We start from the raw sequence: 23,213 nt of genomic DNA, 5'->3' as shown, positions 1-23,213 counted from the left end.
GTTTAGCTTTAAGTTGACGTTAAAAATTAATCAAAATTGCAATGATAACTACGTGAAAAAATGCTTTCAGGTGACGAATTTCTTTGAAAAGTCTTATTTTAAATAATAATTAAAAGTTTTATCATGAATATTTAATTAAAATAGGTGACAGCAAGGGTTAATTTCCTGTCTGATACGTATGTGAGCCGACAGTATCGTGCCTGAAGTGTTTGGTGTTTGGTCTGGTTTCGAATCTCAACCTCAATTTGCTTATCGACTCTGCAGTTCAGACGAAGAGCGACGCTTGAAGCCTCGTCTGCTGAAATGGCTCTGAAGGGTCGAACCCGACGCAATCAACCAAATGGAATTTGCGTGAAGCATGAAACAAAACGACCGTCATCTCGCCACCATGGTTTTCAAAATACCCTCAAAGTGCGCGTCATTTTCCATCAGACCCGGCGTCGGCTCAAAACGGCATTGGGAGGTTTGCCAAAAGTTCCCAATGCGGAGGGATTTTATTTGCCGAACAGTAAAATCCAGAACAAAAAGGAACGATTTCAATCAGAATAATTTGCACGTGATTCACGTTTCTTCCATTAAAAATATTGCCATATTAACTCGAAATCGATTTCCAGAGTGAAAATTTTTTTAAAAAAATTGCCGACTCAGATTTCAAACAAAAAGAAGGGTAGCTTGGCATGATATTGCTGGATAAATATAATGGTGATTGATTTTCGTTTTGCTATTAAGTGGTTCAAAAGTGGCAGCTGGAGTGATTTGTTTGCATTAGACGTGAGACAGGACAGCAAAACGTCACAACAAAAAGACAAGCAAAAATAATCAATATACATTTTCTTCCAACTTGATATTTTTCATCTAGCAGCAAAATTGTCGCAAAAAATGTTTAGATAAATTAAATACTAAACAAACGCATTTTTCATTTTCTAATTTTATCATGTTAACGTAAAAAAATGTATTTAAAAAATTTAAATCTAAAATTATTGGAAACAAGAACTTTTTTAATTTAAAGATGTTAATATTTGTATGCAGCAAGTCCAGCAAATTTCCTAAATAAATATCAGTTTAGTGCTTTTTTTGACTAATTTGTTTGTGCAAATAATTCTGAAATGAATGGAAATTTATTACTATATAAATTGAATTTTCTCTTGCATTCAACAAATATTTTGCGTTAATCGTAAAAAAATTATGATTATGATTATTTTTTTTTTCATTTTTCCGCTGCTCTGTGTAATATGCAAATATCATGATTCTTGCTGACGTTTGTTTCCATGTCGATGAATACAGGATTTTCTAGTCTCGCGGTCCGCGTCATGGTACACACGCGGATGGAGAACAAGAAAAGTGAATTTTGCAGTTGCCTGATTCTATTCCGCCCACGTACGTCGTGTTTGCCTCTGCATCAAGTATGTGAAGGGGCTCGGATTTTATTGGAAAATTCTTTCTCCTTTATCTTCGGGCAAAGGAAATAAATCGCGAAGCGTGTTTATGCTCTCGGAATAATGCAGCGAGGTCTCTCGTAAATAAGCAGCGCGGCCCTAATCAAGACGCTTTTTTCCTGCCTCCGATAAAGTTGAATATATTATGCGCCCTTATCTGACATGCGCATATAATACCTTTATGCATGTAGATAACTCACAGTATGTTTACCAACCGCGTGCACGAAAATATGTGCATTTTTTAGAAGCAAAATAAAAAAATCCACGTGCAAACACCACCATAGTAAATCACGTGATGACCTAAATTTAAACTGATTATTCTTCCTCGGCGCCCCATCGTTTTTTGTGCTGAAACTGCTGAGTCACTTTAAGAGCACCGAAAGTCTATAAAAAGTGATTGGACTTTTATAGCAACTCGGCGACCAACGCCAGAGTCTATTAGAGAAAAATAAAGCCTTGCTTTTTCCAACAGAATTTCAACGAAATCCCTCAGTCAGTGATTATGAGATATTTTCATGGCAAATTTTGCTGAAAATTTTCACTGCAGTGTTCATTCTTTCACTCTGCGTTGTTATTTTTTTCGTTTTCTGCCAAGAGAAAACTCGGATCTCTAGAGGATCATGTAATTGAGACTCACTGGAGCAAGGAAGAGCGACCTAATTTTTTGTCTACATGTTATGGTAAAACGATCCATATAAAAATACATATATTCTGCAACTCCATTAGTTCCTATTGCTTGAGAGCATAAAATATTTTCTAGAAAAACGAACAAGACTTGTAAAAACGTTTTTGTTTAATTAAAATCTCAGCCTGAAGATGAAATATTAATTAATTAAATTGCTAACACAACAAGATTCACTTGCTCAAAATCAAATTTAACTGCCTAAACTTGTGGCAAAGTGTGTCTGTCGTAAAGTTTATAATTTACCACAGTAATTGTTTCAGGCACAACATCTTGTCATGGTGATTCTCAGAGTTGTATTGTTTGTTTGTGTTTCCACTCGAGTGTGTGGAATCGAGCCAAAAAGTTTTTTTTCGCACAACTTTGAGGCAAATGCAGGAATAAAGCGCCTCGGTGATAAATTATTACCGAGTTTCGCTGCTTGCATTATTCATATAGGAGTGAATATGCGTGCAAATTCTCTCTTCAATGCTCTCGGCTTTGTTCTGAAAGCCACTAATTGAATTTTTAATTACATGTGCCATTGCATGAAAAAACAAACGCACGCGAGCTGCGGACAAATTAAACATTTATATTTGGAAAAACGGCTTACACATTTTCTCATTTAATTCCGCAATGAAATTTGACATTGGCTAACATAAGTTTTTGTCCCGGAGATCATCACGGGTCATGCATTTATTATTGCAAAAGGTTACGGGCGCTGAGCAACTTTTGCTTTTCTTCAAACGACGTCACTGAATATAAAAGAAACAAACATACATACCAAATTTATTCACACAGGGAAATGTTTTGCGCTTTTGGTAAAAATGCAGGTCGGTCCCATTTTTACTGCTCGCTTGACACAAAAAAAAAAGACGGTAGTATTATGTAATATAATGGGGTTGGCACTGCGTATAAGGGTGGTTTTCCGCGCTTGTCGAGTGCTTTCTTGGTCGATGAAGCTCGCGCGCACAAAACGTGAACACGCATCTTAAGATCTGTGTGCGGCCCCAGACCGGAGACGGAGTGGAGGGCAGACGTACTTAGGGTGTAAATGGGAACTGTCTATTAGTCACGGTTATCTCTTCTGCAACGCGGAGCTCGTAGAAAAGAGAGTAACCATCAGGATTAAAATTTGGGTCAGTTGAGAATGGGCAAAGCTCTTTCCATTAACGAATCCTGAAGTTACAAAGAGCTCATAAGCTTTGCAAAGAACTTAAAATTAGGCCATAAAAAAACTACTTCACCAAGAAATCTCTATATTTTGTAATAATCTAAAAGAATCACTTAAATTCTTGCCAAAAATAACAATTCAATGGTAAATTTTACAACATTCAATTCATTCTTGTAATTTAACAGTAGAAAATTGGGATAAATGCTTAAAATTTTATAGTTTAGAAGCTACTGCAACTGCCGCAATTGAGTATCATAGTTATTATTTATTATATTTATTTTATTTTCTTTAAAAAAATATTATCGAAATAATTTGATTTCAATTATTAAATTTTTTTTTTTTTTTTTTTACTAATTAATGACTATGATTTCAAAATTTACACCAACAACTATTTATATGACAGAGCTGCTGGAAAATAAAATTATTATTGCGTTCATCAGGTTTAAAGATAAAAACTTCTAATCCTTATTTAACTTAAAGTTTAATGATAAAAGTTTGACTTAGTTAAAAGTTTTTAAGAAGAAATTTACTATCAACTAATTTTTTAGATGCAAGATCATAAATAGAGTTGAAAATTTAAGCTGGATTTGTAATTGTTTCAAACCTTAATAATTGAAGGTTCTCAAAATAAAAAATCTTTGGGAAAGATCATCATTTTCACTCTAACCATTTGTATAGGTTAAGAAAATGTTGGGGTGGATCTTGATTTATGGACCTAGACAAGTTCCAGCGTCGTTTATCACACGGCGCCAGCGATCAATACAATTCCACCTTTTACCTTTTTAAGCTGTCACGAGCATTTTGCGTTTATGTCACTGTCTGCTGATGTTCTTCTCATTTGTCAATAAAGTCGGACAAAGGGATCAAAAAACAATATAATCCGGAACGTGACGCGCAGCCGGTGCGCCGACATCATTTGGTGACGCTTTTGCAGCTGCTGCCGGCCGAAATTTGTCAAAAAATTTATGTCCCGGTGCCTCTAACGATCCACACACTTGGCGGGAAAAGGCTAAAATTTAATCCCGCAGGAAAAAGCCGCGTAATTCTACCCTCGTATGACGTCCAGTTTCATTATTCATTTACAACCACCGCAGAGTGTGTTGCTTCATTAAGCAGGATTGTTTTTGTTGGCTCGGAAAATGGCATTCGCCCGAATTTCGATTGCGAATATTTAAAGGGTTTCCTTTCTGCCTGCTCGGGTCTCCAAATTTATTTCGAGTTGAGGAAATTGAATATTTTGGTGCGTCTCGTCTTCTCTTTCTCTCGCGGGAGGATGGCTTTGAAATGCTCCACCACCCTTTCACGTCGGTGCGAAATCAGAAAGACGCACGGCCGTCGCATTTCAATTCCATAGAGTGCAGAGATTGGAACAAAAAGCCAGAAAATGTCTCCCTCGTTGCCGAATTGAACCATAACCATATCAGTAATAATAAGCTTGAGAAAATGGGATGAGAAAAAAGTCATCCAATCAGGGAAATCTACAATCTAAGTAGCAAAAAGAGATCCTTCTGGGTACAGAAAAATGTTATAAATTTTTAAAATGAAATTGAGGTGAAAATGATCTATGAGTTAAAAATTTTGTTTTGAACAAAGAGCGGTAAACATTTTTGGGAACAATTCAGATTAATCTTCGCGACTGATGGCAAAGTAGTTCTAAAATTTTCTTATTTTATTGAAATTGAAAAAATATTTTCAAAAAAATTTTATTTTATTTCAATTATAAAAGTAGACTTTATTTTATTTGTTTAGATTATTTACTGAAAATAAATTAATATAATTGCTATAAATTTACTCAAGCATCTGATGGAGCTGGAAATCAAAATTTGTATTGATTTCATCAAGATTAAATATGAAAACTTTTAATTCTCAATTATCAAGTAAATTTTCAGATGCAATATTATAAATAGGGTTAGAAATATAACATCTATTTTATTTTTTTTAGACCTTACAAATAATATCCCCAATCAAAATAATGCGCTACTTTAATTAAAACAGATATTTTTTAAGTTAAAGAATCAACAAGACTGAAATAATTGATCTGCTTTTTGATTAAGAAATATTAGAGAATCTTGCAAAAAAGAAAATGAGAAAAAAGCAAAATAAGTTTTACAAAAAGAAAGATGTAATTAAGCAAAATATCAATCCAGACTATCGACCGTGAAAGTTAAAAGACGCGGGACAAAACAGATTTTCTATAAAAATCTTATTTTCAAAAATATCTCCCAGTACTGCGTGTTAAAAACGAGTGATAAAAATCTCGTATTTTCAATAAAATGTTTCATATTTGCTTTGAACTTAAAAAAATTCAGAAAAGAACCCTAAAATAATAAAATTCACGCAATCAGCAGTTTTAAACTGATTGAAAAATTTTAAAAGTGTCTCTGTAATTTTTTTTTGGTATTTTTTACATGAAATATTGTGTTTCAGTGTTTTTGCATTCGTTGCAACAAAAAGATTTTCTAGAAATCCAGGGAATAAACAGAGAAAACAATCAAGAAAAGCGAAGTCATGAAAAATGCATTACGGCAGCGCTGTTATGTTTCACAAGAGAGTTATGCTTAGAGATATACAAGCGTTCCCAGAGCAATCTCGAGCACTCTGAAGATTTACCCTGTTTTCGCGCCGATAACTCTTCCCGATTTCACGCCGTAAAATCAAAACAGCGCTAGATATAAAATACATACCACGCTGTTCCACTTTTCGCGAAAGATAACACGGAGGGAAGTTTGCAGTTTTTCAAGAGTTGGGTCGTGCCGTGCCTCGTGCCGACCGAAACTTTTTGCGAAAAAAAAGAGCCATTTCTTTTCATTTGCGGCACGACGCTCGCGTCTATTTTGGAGCGAAATGTGATCCTCTGCTGATGGTGGTCTTGATTGATCCTCCGAGGAAAAGCAAAAGAAAGAGGAGAACTGCTGCGGCACAGACATTTTACGCGAAACAAGGATAGAGTTCTTTATTATTTCGTCTTTTTTTCCCGTCTCTTAATTAATATCGGCATTTATCTTGTTTTCCTTGTCCTAGAGCCTGCTCTTGTAACGAAACCAAAGACGTGGCCGGGAAAACTAATGAAGATTTCATTGATTTTCTGTCAAAAGAGCCATTAAATGTGATTTTTAACGATCCTTTAATTTGCATAACGTTTTAGTTCATGTTATGTAGTTATCCTAGTTATCATTATTGATAATATTTAATACAGTAGAATAAATAATTATTAATGCTTAAATATAAACAAGAACATTTTGTAATATTAGTTATAACTTTTTTATCTTTTTATAAAGCAAAATGATATTATTTATTTAACTTGTGATATTTTAAAAATATATTAATTAAAAATAATACACACCAAATTAGCATTTCCCAATATTTTTGTTAGATAAAAATATGAAATATTAACAAAAAATATTATAATAAATTTAATATAACCACTTTCACTCTTAATTGTAGATATTGTATTAGTAATATCATTGTTGACGTAGGATGTTGTATCACTAATAATAGATTGATAATCGTTTATAATAATTTATTGTCAAATTTACCAAACAAACATTACTCTCCCATTATTATTACTGCCTGATAAGAAGACCAACAAAATTAATTCAAAACTCCGTTTCTGAATACTGATTTCTTTCTGTTTAAAAAATTTTGCAGGAATCTCCCCAATCCCAATTAGCAGCGCCTTATATTATTCAAAACTTTGCATGCAACGTGCCACACTTGGCTGTCGTGCAGGTTGCCTAAGGATTTTAAGTGCGGGCATTCCTGACAACGGTGAAAGCTCCCCGCGTTGTGTGCGATTCCGAATTGCCACTTGAGCGCAGAAAGCATAAAAAACCGGGAAATGTGGTGCACGGGCACGAACCGAGAAAAACGAGTTGTGCGCGAACACAATGGCAATTTCGCGGCGGAAAAAAAATGAATGAAATCAAGAAAAGACGGAGGAGCATTTTTGCCGAATCACGCATCGCCTAACGATCTGCGTCCGTGACGAAATCCGAGTTAATCCAAAGTAATTTTTGCTTCGCACTCAATTTATTTGCTGCGGTCGCGGAACGCAGCGAATAATAAGGACAAAGGAAATGTGTATTTTCTTTTATATTCCGTGGCATTACGAGCGGCTTGGTCGAGAGCTTGTTAGTGCAAGCACCCTTCCTTTTGCCCTTCCTTGTTGGACAAATTCAGTGGGTCCGCTCGCTGTGAACAAAACCACCGCAGCCGCCGACGCGCACCATCCACTCATTATTTAGAAAGGTCAAATGCGGTTTCTACGGTGCCGTCCACGATACGGAAAAATATGTACCCTCGCCCCTAATGTACTTACATAAATATGTGGGCAGATGCGACCCGGCGAAGCCTTTTTCCCACTTTTGGGTGACAAAAAGAAAGTTTAATTAAAATGAATAATGAATTGTGTTTAATTGCTAGCGGTCCTTAATCATGGCAGGAGGGAAAATTTTAGTGCGTCGAAAAGTTAAATAATTAATTGACCACACATAATTTAAATGTATTAAGTCAGCAAGCAGAGCCACAATGCAACAGTCATTATATTATATAATTTACTACTTTAACAATTTCTTACTAGTTTTTACTTAAAATATATTATATGATATAATTATATTCTTTTATTTATTAAATATTATTTTGTTTTGTTATAATATTATTATTTTTGTATATTTTGCATATTTTTACAAAAATTAAATCGGTTTATAACTGAATTATTGGTAAACGTCAGGATATTGTTAACAATCATATAAAATAATTTAAACTCATACAGTCGAAAGATGATGATTAAGGAAGAAGTGAGAATTTCTTGGTATTTGCCTAGTGACCTTGAGTGTCCTATGTCCAATCACAGTTAATTGAATTATGTTGAATTACAAATCGATAATGAGCTTATTGTTATTACCTGAAAATTTATTGAAGATCAAAATGTTGAAGTAATTTTTTTTTTTTAATTTTCATGACAAAAGCAAACATAAGGGCTGAATGCATCTTTTTATTAATTTTATTATAAACTTCAAAATTTGAATTCAGGCTGTCGAGCTTGCTTTATAAATTTTTAAAATCCCATTAGTTAATTAATATTCTACCGGTTCCAAGAAGCGATGTTTTGTTCGTAGAGGCAATTTCCTCTTGAAAATCTTTTTATTTTTTTTATCTCTCTTTTCCGAGTGACTGAAAAGACGGAAAAGTGAAATACAACAAAGAAGGAAGAGATTCCTCGGAAAAGTTTATTTAGCGTGCTTGCTTTGCTGCCCGAAACAATGAACTTCACAGTCATGCATCAGATGATGGAAAAGCGTTTCGCGGCTCTGCGGGTTTGAGTCCGGGCGTGCCGAGTGGAAGCGCCCGAGGGTCCGATTTGTGTCTGCTTTTAGCAGCGGCTTGTCAGATCCGCCGGGGGTTATTCCCAGGGCGCCCACGCACCCATCAACAAAGACTTTCCACCTCGGGCCATTACGCTCAAATATAATGCTCGCGCCAACCTTTGAGATTTGCAGCTGGCAAACTTACTTTTGCTCTCTCAGAACTTGCGGCTAACTTCCTCGTCGTTGGTTATCGGGTGAGAAAGTTTTAATGGCCAATATAATTGGGGATTTGTGCGATGGCGGATTAATTATTATTTGGAAACGCCGATAGCGCTTCTCGATCCATCACTGATGGAACAAATTGCTGCGAGAAATTGATATATTCAGTTTGCTTTAAACAATATGGAAGAAGAAATTTTTAAAATATAATAGCACGTTCTAATTTTCTAATTACATAAAAACAAATAATTACTTCCCGTTTCCAATCAAATGAGTTCTTTTTTTAATTATCAGCTATATTATGCAATTTATTTTTATTTTTTGCAAAATTTAGAATTGAATCTGATTTTGAATCGCTATATTTAAGCTAACACCTATTTCTTTTCATAAATCATTACAAAATGAAAAAAAAACTATGGCTATAAATAAAGAATAAATTTTTTTGGAAGAAAAAATTCCAAATTTTACATTATTAAGCTAATAAATTGTGATTATTTGGGATGTGTTTTAAGTATTAATATTTAAATTATTGCTCATCCGCAACAGAGATTCATACCAGTTTCGTATACAACAAACTGTTTTGATTATAGTAATATGTAACATAAAATTGTTATTTTACCTCATTACCAAGCAGGGAAAAAAATTTTTCTGTCCATTCCATAAGCCGCTGTTGATTGACCATGTAAAGCTGATGGGATCAATATTGAGCCGGAAATTTGCAGAAGCACCCGAGCGAAATGACATGATATGAGCTCAGAATTGGCCTCCCGCATTGTTTTCAGGCCGAGCAAGAGCGAAGGGCGAAAACCCTCTCTGACCCGCACATGCTCTGCAGTCCACGTTTTATTTGTGTAGGATTGCGAACGGACCGTTTTAATCAAGTCGCACTCCTACGCACACAATCAGCAGCGAAATAATTACAGGTCAGTGCGTAACACGAGCCCAATTTAACGCGAGTGCACTCGGAGCTGTTTATTATAGAGTGAAAACCGACAGAGGCCAAAAGCCAGCCCGCTTTTCCGCAATTTTCGCACAGCTCGCACGCACTGGATTAACCGGCTGATTAATTAATGCGATGCCAAGCTTTCAACAACAAGTTCCAAAGTGCAATTAGCTGCTGGTGAAATTGGCAGGCACCGAAAAGCTCCTGACTGGTTTGTGGGATTAAGGCAGGTGCTGTAATATTTTTATTGAACAAAAAATAAAAATTGAAACTGTTTTAACTTTGATAAAAAATTATAGAGCAAATTGCGAAATTCTAGGTTTTTAATGCACCAATCGTACGCAGTTTGCTTTAATGGGTTTATTTATATTTTTATTTTTTCCAATGAGAGCTTAAGCCCACTTTAAATTTCAAGGATTTTTACATTTGTAAAGGTTAAAAATAATTTATTTATTTAAAAAAAGAAAAAAATAAAATATAAATGTAAGAAAATCCTGATTTTAATTGCCGCATTACCCTGCAATCTACATCTCTTATTTCGTTGAAGAAATTGTAATTTCCAATTCATGAACATGATTTTCCTTTAATAAGACTCAATAATACTGTATGTAAATAATAAAATAATGAAATCTTGTCTAATATGTATAAAAATTACATTATCCATTTAGTGGTCTTTCACTAATTGTGAATTAAAAATCTGCTTTTATGGATTCAACTCAACACAAATTTGTGCTGAGATTTGTGAGAAATTTCTTAATGTACTGAAAAGCGTTTTTTATTCCGGATCCAAACTTTTTATCAATTTCATGAAAGAAATTCTCCACTTTTAGCTCTATTTGAGCGCTCTAGTTCAAACAATGCGGAAATTTCATCCCATTTCACCTATAAATCTGCCGGAAAGTGGCGACGGCCGGCTCCATTTCTCTTTGCCAAGACACCTTTTTCCGCTCTCATTGGAAAAGAGCCAGCCAGAGCCATTTTCGCCTTTCCTAATCCCAATTCCCAACTCCACCGAGGGAACGAAATCGTAATAAGAACGTCGGAAGCGATGAATCTGCCTTCTTCAGCAAAAATTTCTTGCTTTTTAAAGAAAACTTTTGCAGACAAAAACACCTGCGAGCATTTTCTCGCGAAATAACATCAACAAGACGCAGCAGCTGCTGCCGTTGCAAATATCTCGCAACTTGTTTAAGCAGAATCACCTCTTCGCCTAGAGCATCATTCCTCATTGATTTTTATTGCAAGTTGAGAATTTGTCGCGTGACGCAAACACGACTTGCTGATAAACGATTTATCGCCTTATGAAAAAAAGGGAAATCTGTTTACTTCAAAAACATCACCTCAAGCCAATCTTTTTCTGCGAGAGGTGCTTCCTTTTTCCCTTTTCTGAGCTCTTTTTTTCATACAAGCAATTCTGAAAGCGGAATAAAAATATACTTTGGATAAAAAAACAAACCTTGATTTCTCTAAATTATTAGCAAAATTGAGTGATGATTTAAATGAAAACTAAAAGCTTATTCAGTAAAAATAATTAAATATAATGAAGTAAACATAAGCAGCGGTTTAAAATTTATGTAGTCTGTGATTTAAAATGTTATTACAATTATTCATCATAAACTTTCGAAAAATAAAGGAAGACATTGAAATTTTTTAATAATTTCCTGTTAATAATTTGAAATAAAAAACGAAATTTTCAAAATTTGTTTTGCTAGTTCCAAAACAAAGTACTGTGCACAGAGTAATTTTCTACAAAACTTACCGTTTTATTTTTTATCTCGTGATTAAACATAAAACTCATTATTAAAATCCTACATTCATTTTTTCTTTCTTTCTAACTTGGATGCCATACATTTTTATTATTTCATGAATTATCTATCATACATTACCAACACTATAATCATTAACGAGAAAAAAAAACGATGAAATGTATTAAATGACATTTTTGTACAATTAAAAAAATCAATTTTTTTTTTTTTTTTTTAGGGTCAGGCCAAGACAAAGTCTTGTCGGCCTGTGATCTTTTTAGTGGCGCAGAAGGCGCCATTAAATTTTGTCTTTTATTATTATTATTATTATTTTTTTTTTGTTCGTCTTTATTAAAATCAAGCATCATTTATTTTCGCTAGCATAAACTTATTTTAGCGGCGACTGATGATGCTGAAAAAGACAAACTGAAAAGTATTAGGAATTAGAAGTATAGGAAGTAGGATCTGGTTAAGATTTATTGATAATGATTAGGTGGGGATTTGTGCTGTAGTAAGGTTTTTTTGTAATTTTAATTAATTTTATTTTTTTTACAGTTTATGATTTTTATAAATCTGCAATTTATATTTTTTAAATGTTAAATTAAACCAGTCAATTAAATTTAATACCTTTTAAGTGCTCTTCTTGAATCCAGAATGATTTATCACATAATTCACTGTTGAAGGGAAGAGTTTTTTGCTGGTTGAATATGAAGTGTCGATGAATGTGTCGCATCCGTATTGTGATTGGGGTGACTTGAGGTACCATATTTATCCGTCCAATATTACATCCCCAAGCAACCGGGGGATGCGGTTTAGGGAGCGGAACGTGCCCAGCACAGCCGACAGCTTCGAGGATGCAGATTGAAAATCGATGGGCGCGCATCACTCACTCGCCCACTCAACAGGTATGTTGGTTGTTTCCGCCGCCGCCAGCACCAGCCAGCTCACGTGGGAATATGGATGGCATTTGCAATTTGAAGAGACGCTTTGCGTGGGGAATTTAATAAAGACAGCCGAGAGAGCTGTCGAAAAAGAACCCTCGACGGCGAGGTGGAGCGAGAACGGTGCAGGCGCCGAATTTGTGAGATGAGATTTGAGCAGATCATTTGCATGCAAATTGCTGAGATTCCCTTTGCTAAGTATCAAAACGCTTAAGGTGTATTTGAGTGACGAGACTAAGTGTTTGTGTTAAAATGTAAATTTTACATGCGTAGGAGGAGGAAGGTTGATGGGTTGTGTTCAAATTGTTTCAATGAACCATAATTTGTCACTCTATGTTTTCTACTTAACGTTTAATGGGACGGATAGAATAATTTTTTTCTATATCAAATTAACAAATAATATTATTAATTGCCATTGATACGAATATTTTGAGGCAGCAGAGATCTTATTAAAAATTAACATTAGATTGACTCTTGAAAATGTATTTTTTCACAAAATAATACATGCACATCATTTAAATCTCATATCTTTTATCATCAGAAATTTATTAAACACTGTCGTGCTATCTTTTATGTGATACAATTTAATATATCATTCATTATTAATTTATTTGTTTATCATTTATTGCTGTTACTTATTTAGTTTATAAAATTAATCAATTCCAGACATTCCAGCATGCCCAATTGTCAGCAGTAGCAAAAGAACAATTGAATTTATCAATTAATATCTATATTGTTTAATAATATGCATGGTCGATAAAAATTTATAGGATTTATTACAAATGTAATAAAAAAAAGTTTTGATGATTTATATAATCCTCGACAATTTTCATGGTACAGCTATTTAAAATTTTTGTAAATATAATTATATATGTTAAAACATATAAAATCAATTTAATAAAAAAAAACTTTAAATTTATTATAAAATCAGAAATATTATTTTGTTAAAAAGTGAAGCAATTTTTTTAATATTTTACAAATAACAATCTCACTAATCTTTCTTTTGTTACTACATATTATATTATTCATTTTCTGGTGAAGGGGAGAAAAGGCGCCTGCCTTTCTTTAGTTGTTTTCCGAGTAGGCTGCTTTTCAGTGTGCTTGGCACGTGGACGCAATTTCACGGAATTTACACCGTGCGAGCTAAGGGGCTTGAGAAGCGATTTGGGTGCGAGAGCACCTGGCCAGGAGAGATTTTGTTAGTTGGCAACTCTCACGCACCTGTCAACGCCGCTCTTATACGAATTTGACGGAACTCGGCTTTGAGAAATAAATGGAAAGGAGTTGTGGAAACTTTCAACCCTCAGCTCTGATAAACGAGGCTAATTTCGACGAGTGTCGAGAAGCGTGTGAAAAGAGCTTAATTTCGGTCGCGGAAAGTTTGCTGCCAAATTACACAAGGAGATTTATTCATTTCGTTGCTGGCGTTGGCAATTTGTCTCGAAAAGTGATGAAGGTGCTAAAATGTTTAGGTTAAATTGGATAAAAATGAGTCAGTTGAGACATAAAATTTTTTGACAGGAAATAAAATAATTGAAACTGCAGTATTTTATTCATCAGTTCAATGAATCAGCAAATTTCATTTAATTTTGGTGATTTAACTGATCACCGTTTTATATATTTATCTTTTTAATAAACAAAAGCAACTTCTCGATCTTTCCAAATTATAATTTTGTAAAGAAATGGTAGGATTAAAATATGGCTATGCACGCAGTGATAAAATGGTTATAAAAAAGACTGCGTTATAGTTGAAAATTTTGTTATTCTGTTTTTTGTTTAAATTTTGCAAGTATGTCTTTTAACTTTGATCTTTCCTGTTCATAAAACAAGAGATGAAACTAATGAAATAAACTGTTTGAATTTTGTTATTCAATAAAAAAAAACTTTTTCAATGAGGAAAAAGATAATTTTTCTTCACTTTATTTGAGCTTTCTTCGGGATCAAAATTCATTACAGAAAGTGTTACTAGAAGCCAGGTTAATGGCAGTTCAAGACGAGCCAAAATCAGTAGAATTCAACCATAAATTTTTAAACAAATAAATACCAGATAAATACTAAATAAAAATCAGCAGAACTTGAACTATTTTTACACAATTGAATTAAATTTTATGGGAAATAATTAATATTAAATAGAAAAATCAAGTTAGAAACGCTACTTGCTCACAACTCACAATATGCCAAAAATATTTTTTTTTTTTTACAGAGAATTAAACTCACACAAAGGAAGTTCACTCAGTGTAATATTTTTTTTTTACATTAACCCAAAAGTCAATTTATATTTTTTTGCTCGAACCAAAAACAATGCTACCCTTTCGTTCGGATTTAATGAATCCCGACGGAATGATGAATTCAACCGAGCAAAAAGGGCTCCTCTGTGAAATGTCAAAGGCCAAAAGCTAATTAATCGGCTTGTCGATTTGCCGGCTCTTCTTTATGCGTTCATCAAATAGCTGCGCCTCCGGATTTTCTTTTCCAGGGACGAACCCTTGCATGTTTGCTCTCGGCTCGTAATTAACTCTCGCAGCCCAATTTGACAAGCACCGACACAATCAATTATCACGTAATCACCTGAAGCAGCTACGAGGACTTGCCTCGGTAACACTGCTGAGGATGAGCTTTTCGTCATTGTAATGAATTTCGCCTCTGGCTCAACGTGTTGTGTGTTTATTGACGCGACCTCTGACATTTCCACTCTAAACTGGGGTGTTGAGGTTACTTTGCAACGACACGGTTTTTTATGAGAAAGAAAAAGCGCTTACAGGTTTATTGTTAACTACAAACAAACTTTTGTTTCAAAAAACTAATATTTTTATTTCTAACATACAAAATAACGCTTAAAGACACTTAAAGAACAGCGGTCTATACATTTGTTAAACTTTAAGCATCTGTAAAAGAGAGTGCGATAGGAAAATATTTATACTATAAAAAAAATTCACTTATATAAGCAGAAAGTATAAGATTTGTTAATTGATGGATGTTCAATATTTAATCATATTAAAATTTCAAACATTAAAATGATTAAAATTAAAAAATAGTTAAATTTAATAAATAAAGAGTAAATAAACAAAAAACATGTACTTTGTAAACAATGTATTTTAAAATACTGTAAATTTTTTTTACTTAGAATAATAAAATTATTTAAATTTTTGTTGTGTATAACTTCAAATTTTTATCATTTGAGTTAATTCAATATAATCTTCGTAGGAATCAAAGGTCGATTTGCAAAAACTAGGCGCGGATTTTTCTCAGGGTGCCCGCGTTTTATTGACTTTCTCACTTTAATATCAACTCTGTCTTGTTTTTATTTATAGACTTCATTTGTGAAAAATAAATATGAATGTTATTGCTTCTTGCAATATGTCATCACAAATTTTCAGCCTAGAGAAAAGCAAAAAGTATTGAATTTAAATAATTGCATACATATAGAGAGGTCAACTATTTTCTCTCAACGTCCATCCGGAAATCTCTATTTAAAGTCACTGTTCCATTTTCCATGCTTCTCACGGAACGGTTTTTAAAATTAATGACTCTATTGCAAAACTGCGTGCTTCACGAAACTCTTCACCTTTTGAATTTTGCATGCGATCCACCCGACCGTCTGAACTGCATTAAAAATTAACATAAATATTATTATTTTTTTTTTTTAAATTTCTCCTCACGCAAAAGACTAATTAAAAGTGAAAAGGGTGATAAGACTGGGCGCGACTGCCATAAAAAGCCCTGATAATTTCATTGCCGGAAAAGTTTTCGCGTTTCCCCACTGCTAATGAGCACCGAAAGGGAAATAATGTTTGCCAAACTTTCTCATCCCTTGTGTTTTAGTTGGGGAAATCCGCTCGAGATGGAGCCACTTTTACCGTGGCACTCGACTTTTCCGACGAGGAGGAAAAATGAAGACCATAGAGCGGCTTGAGGCAGTGACCAACTTTTGCGAGGAATTTTTTAATTACGCTTCTCGCACTACAACGCCGACTCTGCAAAATAATGGATGAGCCTTCTATTTGCTTAGGCCTTTTGTGTAATAATCTCTCTCCGTTCTCGCAATTACGAAAGTGGCCACGCGGCAGTACCACCCATATAATCATTTTAATTACGGGGTGCATGATGAGTGAAATATGGGCGTAATTGTGGTTTCCACAATTTGCGTAATTAAAGGTTAATTATCGCATTTTTCATTCGGCAATTATTTCAGTAATTGAGGATAATTTAGCATTTAGAGAGAAAATAACTCGCTTTTATAATTACACTAGAAATGCTAAAGAACACACAATTAACCGCAATTAACCAAGATTTATATCTTTTTTATTTTCCATGCTTTTTATTAATTAAATTTAACAAGCGCTTGTACTAATTTATGCTCTTTACAGCTGATCACAGATTTGTCCCTAGTTTTGACTAATTTTCTTTAATGCGCGTTTTTAATTGTATTATTGTTTGACTTTTTAAGCTTGTGTCTCATTCGATATTTATTTTGACAGTTGATTATTACAGCACCCCTTGGAACTTATGGATTTAAACAAAATTATAATAAAAATAATAATAAAAATTTCGTTATATTAGCAATTTTTATTCTATTTCTGAAACTTCCATTTCTTGAAACAATTAAGGAATATTTAATTTAGTATAATTTACTAGAATTTTTCTTCTAGTTAAATGGTTTCTATGAAAAAAAATATGTTTGCAGGAATTCCAACAAATCTTATAAATTAACTTTCATCTAGCGCTATTTCTTCATTTGAGGACTGAAGTGTCAGTCTGAAACTTTTCTCCTGACCCAGAGGTTATTTACGACCTCAAGTTTTACTGTTACTTCTTGTCATAAAGTGAGATTGTTCCAACGCATTTGGCTCCGGACTGTAAGAATTAATAACCAAGCGAGTTAGCGCAACTTCTTGGCATTTGGAGAATTTAATTTGGTTGAAACGCTCACGCGCGCATTGACGATAATTTTCAACAGCCCAGGGTCTTTCTCTTCTTTTCTGCCTTGTATATATTTCTCGATTCGCATCTCGCTGATTAAAACGCGCTTTGTCGGCGCCCAAGGCCTGCCGTCGAAATGTTTTTACGCCCGGGCCACGCTGCTTTTCTCCACAGCGGAGAGGGATGAACGAACCCGGCACACAACAGAAAATAGGCCGATCGATATGCTTGAATGATAAACAAAAGGGATATGATAAAGAATACTTCATCGGCAATAACTCTCATCATGCTCGGTTTGTTGATTAATTTTTTATTCACTCTGTAATATGATGACATATTGGAAATATTGGTATTCTTTGGTATTGGAAAAATAAATATAATTATTTTGATATTTGCGTTGGTAAAAGTGCAATGGGGATGAAAAATATATTCACCTCTAATTAAACAATTTATGCTTATAAAAAAGGACATTTTGAAGCACACAATTTATTACAAATTTATAGAATTATAAGTTATAAGGTATCTTGCGCTGCCAAAATGATTACATTATCCATTTTACTTTCAATATTTTTTACCTAATAAACTAGAAACTCTCCTTCCAAATAGATTAATTCAATTCTTTTATCGTTTCACATCACAACATTTTAAAAAAAAAAAGTGGGAAAAAAATAAAGCAAAAAATAGGGACGTTTTAAGTTTTTAAACTTTCCAACTATTAAGTATTACTATTATTTTTTACATTTTTGCCTAAAATTCACATTTTAAGCGTATTTTGAGCAAAAAAGAGCATCAGTTTCAGGAGATTGCAAGGTTTTTTTTTAAAGCGTAGCATTTGTTTATGTGTTTATTGTTCTTGTTTATATTTTTATCGCATTACATCACATAAAGTAAGTTTTTAGTACTAAATAAATAAAAAATGCAACAGTCACATTTCATCATTGTAAAAAGTGCCATAAAATATGCAGATATATAAATAAACTCACAACTCCAATGAGAGAAGAGCAGTTGCTATAATTTATTTAAATAAATATTTTTCCTATTAATCATCAGGAATTTATTAGACACTTTCGTGTACAACATAAACATACAGTATATCCAGATATAATACAATATAGAATTACATAAAATAATTTACTTTTCCTATTAAAAGAATTATTTTTCAAAATGTGTGTGTTTTTTTTTACAAAATTTGTTTTTCTTGTTACGAGTTGATGAATTATAACTTTTTAATTAAACTCACAAGCAGTTCCATAATTCATCCCTGCGCCTCTCGTAATAAATTCTAATCTCGATTAATGCGTCCTTGTCGCGTCGTTTCACTGCAACTTTGTCTGTTTTTGTGCGTGTCTCATGGCGGCAGTATACAGGTCACCAAGCACACCCCCATCCCCTCAGTCGTACACACTTTGGGCTCGGCTTTTTACGTCGGGCAATTCGCATGAGGTGACGTGCACACGCGCGCATGCAAAATTATACACATTTCGTTTTCCTCGACCAAAATCCCCTCCTCGGGGATAATCCGTCGTCAGCCGGATGCGAATAATTTGTACCAGGGTGGTTAGCACGGTCCAATTAATTAGGTCCCACACGACATTAATGTGCTGCGAAGGCACATTTGTGCGTTTTCGCGCTTGTCCGCAACAATTTATGCGCAATTGTTCGGCTAATGCTGCAGTGAACGAGCGACGCTTTGTCCGTGTCCGTGCAGCTGGATGACGTGGGTCTCTTTGGAGCTGTCGGACGTTGACATGACGAAGCGGATATTAATGGACTCGTGTTACGACCAAATGCACTGCGTGACCAAAGTGTTTGACAGATTTCATTTATGACATTTATCTGCTCTATGTGGTGCCAAAATAGAGCAATTTCTGAGAAAGTGAATTTTGTTAAATCAATTAAAGGGCTGGTTTGAATCAGTTTGAATGTTAGGAAAACATAAAATTCAAGATCATACATTATATCATCTTTTTCATAGAGTTAAAAAATCACGAGAAGTTTTTAGCTACAATGCTGGCGCAGATTATGCAGCCCAGCAAAATGGAGTGCAGAGGACGTTGAAAGTACACTTTTACGCAACAATAGCAAAAGAAAAAAAATTAGTTATTCAAGTCTGCAATGATTCAAAATTTGATGACCGAGCTAGAAAAAAGAAATAATGGCCTTAATGATTTAATAATTTTATTTTATTCAAAACTTATTCCTATTTTTTTTATTTTCTGATCATATTTAAAAAAAAATAACAACAATAATGATAAATAAAAAAGTTAGGCCGACGGAGACAAACTATTACTTGAGCCTCTAATTTGTATTGAATAATGTGAGAACAAAATAATTCTAATTTAAATTTCAGCTCTTTTAATTGCTTTGATTTTCTACAAATCCAATATAATATCAGCCTTTAATAATATATTTTATCACTTCTGAAAACAACACCTATAGAGTGATAGGAGAGTTGAATCGGATTCTTTATATATTTGAAGGATTGTTTAGGATTGATTGAAAAAAATTAAGCACACAAGAAAGTTATAAACAGTTTTATTGACAACGAGATAGACTTTTTTCTAACCACGTAAAAAGTGTCCTGAAGCGAAAAACTTGTCCCAATTCTCAGCACGCACTCGGTTATTGTTTGTCAATAAAAATCTCGATCGTATCACCAGACTTATTCAATTAAGCACTTCACCATCGCCAAACTTTGTATGATGGCAATTTGGCGAAGAGAGTGAAAAAGGCATTCGCAAAGTTGGACGAACAATCTGGATCTGCACCGGCGGGTCTGATTTTATGGAGAGAGAACAAAACGACGAGACCGCAAATAACCGTTTATACGATCGGTTTATTTTCGCGAAAATGCTTTAATGCCGCTTCAGCAGTCAACGCGGAAAATTCCGAATGATGTTGGCACAGAATAAACATGCGGTGGAAAATTTATTTGCAGACTAGAACAATTTCACAGGATAATCACTTACTGCGGTGGGAAAATTTATACCGAAATCTGTGCGTAGGCAAATCGCATTATATTCTCCCTGCAAGATGTTTCGCCCGCAGCTTTGAAAGGGGGACCTTCCCTTCCTTATCTCTACCCCAAAGTGTTGCTCGAAATATGAAGAGCAGCTCGCACTTTTAGGCCATTGTAATGTTATGGGAAGTCCCAAAAGCGGGGGTGCACATTATCTGCGGCAAAACTTGCAACGCTTTCGCACTACTTGTGTTTATCTTGAGCTGTTGCTTCTGCCGGACACTTTTTCATTCACTTCAAAAGGCAAGAAGCCGCTTTGCGACTGACACAAAATCACTCTGCCATAGTTGGATGGCTTTTGGACGCGCCCAACTTTGTCATCCGCTTAATGACTTGCGACAAATTTCTCTTTTTCCCTCTCTGGTCCTTGTGATAGTCGGGGATTTGATTGTGTTCCGCTATTATTTCTGAAAATAGCCTAAAGCTTTCAAGCTGGAATGTTTTGGGTAGCACAAAACTGTTATTTTAAAAGCAAAAACTCATCTGTAAAACAATTAAATAGCATTTTCCTTATTTTTAATGCTTTTATTTATTTATTTTTTTTTTTTAATGTCTTAATAAATAATATATAATAAATATTTTTACAACGGCCAAATTATTGCATTTTTAGTCTTCTTTTTCAGCGCATAGATGATAGAAATGGCATTATATGTAAATTAGTTTCTGATATAATTTAAGTTAAAACTAAACTCAAATCAAAGTGACAGGAATTCATACTTTAAAATTTTTCAAAGATAATATAATTTTATTACTTACAATTAGATCAATTTGCCAGTTTCTACAGATTTAAAACAATAATTAAAAATTTTTTGAGTAGATTAAATTATTTTATGTATGCGCTCCGCTCGCTCAATTGTGCACAGCCGGCTGCTGGGTCGCGAGGAAGACTGCATTGATTTTTGTAACTATAGCAATAAAACTTGAAAATTAGGCTAAAAAAAGTGATTTTTTTTACTAAAAATTACTTTAAAGCAATGCCGATGGCTGATAAGCACCCAAAAGACGCGCCAGTGTTCTTTGTTGAATTTCATGTTTATCAGCGAGGAGGAATGCATTGATTTTTATAACTAGGAAAAAAAACTTGAAAATTAGGCTAAAAAAAGCGCCACCCTTGGGCAACTATAAGTTTGGTCGCGGCGCTTTTTCCTTCAGGATAGTGAAGCCTTGGAACGACCTGCCACCTGCCCTTAAAAACTGTTCCTCAAGCAATTTTCCCTCCCTCTGCAAGTAGCATATGTGGCAATAATTCAAGAGTTAAAATTTTAAAGTGTTTGTGATATCGATCTTTTTTTCCGATAGTGTGGGTTTGCCGCGGCGCCTGTGTCACTTTTGATGTCGGTCGTTTTAGCAGACATCTGCTAGTTTTAAACCCTTTTTTCTCTTTTTTCCAATTTAAAATTTTTAATTGAAATTTAAAATAATAATAATTTAATGAATAAAATGATATTTTTTTCGTGAATTTATATAAAAAATATGTGATCCCTAATAACACGTAAATTTTATTTGAAATATTAGAGGTCTTTAGTTGAGATTAAATCAGGGAATACTAATAGTTGCAAAAGTAAAATAAAATTTAAATTGAATTAGAATATTGTTCATTTTATTCGATTTTTTTACTGTGCTAAATGATCTGCTAGCAACAAAAAATTTTATGACACGCAAGATGAAACTCCAAATGAATGTTAAAAAAACAAGCATATAAAAAGTAAACACGTTATCTATATTTTGGCTTGACCTGGAAATTCGAGACTCCCATATCCATAAATCATCTCCACCGGGGTCCGAAAAAGCTCATTTTGGAGCACCGAATTTCACTCTTTGGCCGAAGCAAAAACGCAAAAACATGCTCCTCTCGTTCTACCATAAAACACGGACCTGGGTTATTCGGCTCCCTGTAAAATTTTGTTGCTCTCCTCAAAAAGAGAGACGTGCAGTTGCTTTTTCTGTTTGTGTGCAAAAGCAGGCGCGTTGCTTCTGTGGTCTGTACCTGCAATTTGGGCATTTGGCCAAAACACGGAACAAAGCAGCGCGTGCTTTTCCTTCTGCTTTGATGATTTTGAAGGTTTGTTAGCAAAAGCTTTGGCCCGGCGCTGCTTACAGAACAGCACTCCGGCGCCGTTAGACGGATTTTAAAGACCTGTTTAATGGCGCATCAAAACGTGTTAAAACTGATGCGATAAAAACAGGCCGGGAAACCGCAAATCGCAGGAAGTGTGATGTTTTGTTATTGCATAATGTTTAGTTCATCAAGACGTAATTGACGGTTTATAATGTTTTTTAAGTTGTATTAAATGGTGGGGAAATTATGCACTTATAAAATTTAAAAATATTAAAACAAATATAGAAATTATAAAAAAATTATTCAAAATGATAATTTTCAAATAATTCAGGACAAACATGATAGGAGAAATAAATAATATTTTTAATTTCTAAAAAAATTCTTTAAATTATATCAGTTTTGTCACATTTAAGATTCTGGCAAACAAACAAATTCAAAAGTTGAAATTCTAATTGTTTTTTTTTTCTTTACATGTTTCTCTATTAAATTACAATTTTTGGCCAAATTTGTTACAATTAATGATAAGTTTTCAAAGCGAAGCTTTTTTCAGTTGGTTTTATGTCTGCCGCTGATGAGTTGGCTCTAATATTTGAATAAAAAAAACCTTTGAACTTGTACGAAATAAAGATCAATTAATAAAATTTCATAAAGTTTGAAAATTTGGAACCCTTCGCAAGAAGAATTTAAAAAGTTGTATATAATTTAATGGAAATTTCAACTTCTATCTGATCTTCAGTTTATTTCAAGATAATGACGGGAATATTAAGTTGAAACCATTCTTAAAAACGCC

The 23,213-nt window shown here is 33.9% G+C and overlaps 1 protein-coding gene across 2 annotated transcripts in view; it reads left to right on the top strand.

The window, feature by feature from the left end:
• The window catches only part of LOC132194999 (potassium channel subfamily T member 2), a 128,238-nt gene that overhangs the window by 6,578 nt on the left and 98,447 nt on the right, over positions 1-23,213 (top strand). The gene's annotated exons all lie outside the window — the stretch shown is intronic.

The sequence above is a fragment of the Neocloeon triangulifer genome, unplaced genomic scaffold (assembly GCF_031216515.1).
Source record: "Neocloeon triangulifer isolate White Clay Creek 2 clone unplaced genomic scaffold, ASM3121651v1 ptg000008l, whole genome shotgun sequence".
NCBI lineage: Eukaryota > Metazoa > Arthropoda > Insecta > Ephemeroptera > Baetidae > Neocloeon > Neocloeon triangulifer.
This window is presented reverse-complemented; position numbering and strand designations above follow the sequence as displayed.